Consider the following 6,338-nt stretch of genomic DNA (forward strand, 5'->3'; position numbering starts at 1 on the left):
AAATGTGAGGTGGTCCCTAAAAAAAATGGTTTTGTAAATTTTATTGTAAAAATGAGAAATCGCTGGTCAACTTTTAACCCTTATAACTTCCTAACAAAAAAATATTTTGTTTCCAAAATTGTGCTGATGTAAAGTAGACATGTGGGAAATGTTATTTAGTAACTATTTTGTGTCACCTAACTCTCTGGTTTAACAGAAAAAAAATTCAAAATTTGAAAATTGCAAAATTTTCTAAATTTTCGCCAAATTTCTGATTTTTTCACAAATAAACGCATAAATTATCGACCTAAATTTGCCACTAACATGAAGCCCAATATGTCAGGAAAAAACATTCTCAGAATCGCTAGGATCCGTTGAAGCGTTCCTGAGTTATTACATCATAAAGGGACACTGGTCAGAATTGCAAAAAATGGCCTGGTCATTAAGGTCAAAATAGGCTTGGTCATGAAGGGGTTAAACATGCGTTATCACCATGTGTAAGAAAAAAAATTGGCAGCGCTTTCGGCTGAGCAATCTTTTTGCTGCCTCCAAAGCGTTGCTCCTACGCAGCATGGAAACATACCCCAATTAATGTGTTTGTTTTTTTTCACACAGCACTCAAGGGAACATTTTACCTCCTGCTGAGGATGAATCCGAAGATGGAGCAGGAACTTCATCTGGAGCTGGCGGCACATGTTCTCCATCTCTGCTGGTGCCCCATCTTCAGCAACTGCTGGCACATCTGCGTCGTCCGCTGCTGGAGTTTCTGGTGCCGAAGAAGCGGTTACACAAAGAGCTGCCTATCTGGTGTCAGGAGAGCCAACCAAAAAAAAAAAAAACTAAAAAAAAAGTGATACAACCATTAAAGCTGCAACTGAGACTCTGGCAGTGATAAAAAAAATTAACGACAGAGGATGAGTTTGATTTTTTTTACCTTGCAAATTGCAAACAAGGCTCGCTCACTGACACTGGATAGGCAGTCCATTTTCACGAATCTGGTGCAAATGTCACTGACAGCTCTGCAGGACCCTGCTCCAAATTCTCCATATGAAGAAATTTTGATGGGGTTTTTTGGAAAAGAAACCAAGCCCAACAACAAACCCAACCTGACTACCAAACAAGTTGACCATACAGCACTGAAATGCTGGGACCCTCACCAACTGCAAGTTACCCTACGGATGCATCAACACTAGCTATTACCCGCAGTACCATAACTTAGTCATTTGGTGTTCTTTATAAACATTATCATAAGGGGGATATAAAAGGGCTATAACCTGTGTTATGGGTACATGAGCGCAGGACTATGGGGTAGAGGATATGTATGATAGTCTAGGGCACAGGACTATGGGAAGTAGAAGAATCTTGAACATTTTTGGGAACAAAACCCACTTAGTAAAAATAACGCACATAATATTAACAATCCAAATACATACAGAATATTTTTTTTTTACTAAAAAAACAATTTTCATGTTGCTTGACGGGTCCTTCATTGGTGCCGCTCAATCTTATCCTTTCATCTTTCACTGCTGTTCAGGGTGCCCAACACCATCACAGGAGTTTTGCCAGTGCACAGGACCTTCTAGACTCATAAAATAGTCAGTAAAAGTTTCTCTCACACGCACACCCGAGTTGGATGGCCTTCCCAGACCCACGTTGCGCATCCGGCAGCCAAGTCTCCTCGGTTGGGGAAGGCATCACCATGGGCTGCAACTTCTGCCAGATGACGGTACATGTGCACCTTACAATTTTAGAGATGGTGGATTTACAATTCTAAATTGGAGGTGTAAAGATGTGTAGCTCTCTCCTGTGGCTAAACGTCTGCAAAGAAAATTAAAAGATTATTAGAAATGTCACCCAAAAATGTAAGGGAACCTGTCAGCAGTTATGGCCGCTATAAGATGCGTCCACCGCCTTTCAGGTCTTATCTGAAGCATTCTATAATGGTGTCGCTAACGCCCCGGTCTGACACGAAAGCTCTAAATAAACACAAAATTACAAACAATTGCGTGGGGCGGTCACGTCAGATGGGAGTTGAAGGTCCGTGTCATGCAACTCCGATCTTCTCGCACCACCGCCGCTCTCCTGCTTGCTTCAACGCTCTACTGCTCAGCCGTGGTTATCTGGCCTGTTGAGGGCAGAACGAATTCCTGCAGTGAGCAAGCGCCAGGAAAGGTCTGAGAGGCCCAGCGCATGCACACCTCCGGACTTTGGTCCATACTCATCAGAACATAAAAGTACGCCTGTGCAGTACAGCAATGAAGCAAGCAGGAGAGTGGTAGTGCATTAACCGGGGCGGTTAATTATAGAATGCTGCAGATAAGCCCTGAAAGACAGTGGACGCATCTTATAGCAGCAACAATGCAGACAGGTTCCAGGCGTGTTTTACATATCAGGATATGTGTGGTACCGTAAAAGACTGTACCAAAGATATCCATGTCAATGTGTCTGTGTGTGCAAGGCACACATGTGGCAACCGTGTGCCGCCCATGTGCTGCATCATTTCCACACAGATGGCTAGCAGGGAACAAGCGCTACAGAAAGTGCAGTTACAAGGTGGCAGGTGCTGAAGACAAATCCCATTCTTCCTTGATGGCAGTGAAATCCTGCAGACCAGGGGAGAATGATGCCAGCACCTGCCGCCAGGGAACAGCGCTTCCTATAGCGCTTCACCAGTGCAATGCGTGTTACACAGAGGACATCAATGTGTGTTCTCCATGTGCACGTGTGCATGACAGTTTGTGGACCGTGCAACTGATAAAAAAACTGACATGGCAGCGTGTTTTGCCCACTGACACATGATCCGCAAAAACACGCTGACATATGCATAGACCCATTAATTTAAGTGGGTCTACATGTGTCAGTGTCTCCAGTACATGTGAAAACTTTCATCACACGTACCGGATACACTGACGTGTGAAAGATGCCTAATGACATACAACCAGAAAATTAGTTACTTACCGCAAAGTGATGAGCAGCCTTTCCTCAGCAATGATGGTCTTCCTCATTAAAATATCGGCCAATATAAGATTGGGACACAAGATTTGTAGCAGATTATCAAAGGCCGTGATTGTAAGCCGGTAGAACGACAAATTTTTCCGGATATCTGCAAAGTTGACATAACAAAATGAAAAAAAATGATTATATATTTTCGGACACATTCTAAGTTGGAAACTATCTTGAGATATTTGGCAACTTACCTCCTCAAATCATTGTAAAGAACATAAAAATGCCCTTTCTCTGTTCTCTCCACTAAGAGTGGGTGCACCCACAATTTACAGGCTCACATTCTCCTGTGCTGCTGCTCGGCCTAAAATAAAAATATTGTTTTAGTACACAACACAGTGAATAAACAAAGACATGTCAAGAATTTTCGGAATCCCAATCCTAATCCCAAACCTATTCCTAACCCCAACCCAAATCCCAACCATAACCCTAATCCCAACCATAACCCTAATCCCAACCATAACCCTAATCCCAACCATAACCCTAGTCTATTCCTTATCCAAACCCTAATCCCAACCCTAACCCCAATCACAACCTTAATCCCAACCATAACCCTAATCCCAACCACTAGTCTATTCCTAATCCAAACCCTAATCTCAATCACAACCCTAATCCAAATCCCTACCATAACCCAAATCCCAACCCCAAGTCTATTCCCAATCCAAACCCTGATCACAACCCTAACCCCAATCAACCCTAATACAAATCCCAACCATAACCCTAATCCCAACCATAACCCTAATCTCAACCCCAATCGCATTCCTAACCCTAATCCCAACCCTAAACCGAATCTCAACCCTAACTTAATCCAACCCTAATCTACTTTATCTTACCTGCTCTCTGTGACGCATCAGGATTTGCAGCAAACACACCAGCATGAGTATTCTGAATGGCCTGCGGACCGATAAGCTCTGCGCGCTATACTCTTCAGGCCGCTGGGCACTCTGCTGCTCATTTCTGGCACTCACCATTGTTGATTTGGTAAAAGCAAAATGGAGAATGGAAGAAGGGGTTGGACAAGATAATAACATCAATTTTTTTTTTTTCTTTAGTCTAGTTTGGCAAACTTTATCTGTTGCTGTGAAAAAATGCAATTCCGCAGCCAAAACCACATCAAAAACGCATCAAAAACGCACCTGCGTTTTCTGCCAAGAGCTGCGGATTTTGTGCAGAAAAATCCAGGGGAGAATCCGCAACGTGTGCACATAACCTAACCCTAGCTCTAATGGGAAAATGGAAATAAATGCTTTTTTTAATTTTATTTTTACCTAACTTTGGGCGTGATAAAGGGGGGTTTTATTTACAATTTATAGCAGGTTTTTATGCTTGGCAGCTGTAACTCTAAAAGACGTTTTTTATTGTAAAAAGTTTTTAAATTATGGGGGCTCTACATAGCGCTCCATTTAATATAGTGGACCCCACATAGCCATCCATTTAATATAATGAGCCTGACAGATTTCCTCATATAATGGGACCCATATAGCCCTCCATTTAATATAAGGGGTCACATATAGCCCTCCATTTTTATTATAATGTGCTCTACAAAGCATTTCATTTAATATAATGAAACCCCCACAGTTTTACATAATATAAAAGGCTCTACATAACCCTCCATTTAATACAACGGGACCCATGTAGCCCTCCAATTAATATAATTCGTCCCACAAAGAACTCAATTTAATATAATGGGACCTGCATAGCACCTATTATAATGGGACCCAGAAAGCCTACTCTTTAATATACTGTGCCCCCTATAGCATTAAATTCAAAATAATTAGCCCTACAAAGCCTTCCCTTACTCGTGCCACCGAAGTACACCCTTTTCCCGTTGGCGTACTAACGAAGCACACCATTTCCCGTTGGCGTACCACTGAAGCACATCATTTCCCACTGGCATGCCACCGAAGCACATCATTTCCCATTGGCATGCCACCGAAGCACACAGTTTTCCCTTTGGCGTACCACCGGAGCACACCATTTCCCGTTGGCGTGCCACTGAAGCACACCATTTTCCCGTTGGCGTGCCACCGGAGCACACCCTTATCCCGTTAGCGTGCCACCGAAGCACACCATTTCCCGTTGGCATGCCACCGTAGCACATCCGTTTCCCATTGGCGTGCCACTGGAGCACATCCTTTTCCCGTTGGGTGTCACCGAAGCACACCATTTCCGGTTGGCGTGCCCCCGAAGCCCACCATTTCCTGTTGGCGTGCCAACGGAGCACACCCTTTTCCCGTTGGCGTGCCACCGGACCACACCCTTTTCCCGTTGGCGTGCCACCGGAGCACATCCTTTTCCCGTGGGCCAGCCAGAAGGGCCCAATACTTGGCCTTTTTGCTTACCACCAGTGCTCCCATCTTGGGCTGTTTAGCCTGCCTTTGAGATACATTCACTGGCCTTATTGTCTACCACCATGGCATCCATCTTGGGGTTTTTTTTTTACACTGCGGTACATGTTCTGGCCCTTTTGCTTAACACCGGGACACCCATCTTGGGCTTTTTAGCCTGACATCGCAGTGAATTTTTTGACTTTATTTGCCTGCAGGGTGCCCATCTTGGCCTTTTTAGCCAGACCTGCCAACAGTATAATACCTCCCCACACAAAGCCCTACAGAGAGTAGAATGGGCTCCATATAGCACATTTAATGTAACAGGCCCCATATAGCCCAACACTTAATGTAATGGGCACTGCACAACCCAACATAATGTAATGGGCCCCATATAAAAGGCTCTACATGACCCTCCATTTAATACAATGGGCCCTATGTAGCCCTCCAATTAATATAATGCGTCCCACAAAGAACTCAATTTAATATAATGGGACCTGCATAACACTATTATAATGGGACCCAGAAAGCCTTATATTTAATATATTGTGCCCCCTATAGCATTAAACTCAAAATAGCCCCACATAGCTTTCCATTACCACCGCAGACCGTTGACATGCCACAAGCGCTCACCCGTTTCCCGTTGGCGTGCCACCGAAGCACATCCTTTTCCTGTTGGCATGCCACCGAAGCACACCCTTTTCCCATTGGCATACCACCGAAGCTCACCATTTCCAGTTGGCGTGCCACCAGAGCACACCCTTTTTATGTTGGCATGCCACCGAAGCACACCCTTTTCCCATTGGCATACCACCGAAGCACACCATTTCCGGTTGGCGTGCCACCAGAGCACACCCTTTTCTTATAGGTGTGCCACCGAAGCACACCATTTTCCCGTAGACGTGCCCCCGAAGCACACCATTAACTGTTAGCGTGCCAACGGAGCACATCCTTTTCCCGTTGGCGTGCCACCGGACCACACCCTTTTCCCGTTAGTGTGCCATCAAAGCACACCATTTCCCGTGGGCC

At 44.6% G+C, this 6,338-nt stretch overlaps 1 long non-coding RNA gene across 1 annotated transcript; it reads right to left on the reverse strand.

Moving 5' to 3' along the window:
- Nucleotides 1-387: 387 nt before the first annotated feature.
- LOC141048593 (uncharacterized) lies at nt 388-5,542 on the reverse strand. The gene is made up of 4 exons (XR_012220096.1): nt 3,816-5,542; nt 3,177-3,286; nt 2,938-3,082; nt 388-1,797 (listed from the first exon to the last, which is right to left on the reverse strand). It is a non-coding gene; the product is annotated as an uncharacterized lncRNA (long non-coding RNA).
- Between the last annotated feature and the right edge of the window lie 796 nt (nt 5,543-6,338).

This window comes from Dendrobates tinctorius, unplaced genomic scaffold (genome assembly GCF_039654945.1).
Source record: "Dendrobates tinctorius isolate UK_male_01 unplaced genomic scaffold, ASM3965494v1 ptg000137l, whole genome shotgun sequence".
Taxonomy (NCBI): Eukaryota; Metazoa; Chordata; class Amphibia; order Anura; family Dendrobatidae; genus Dendrobates; species Dendrobates tinctorius.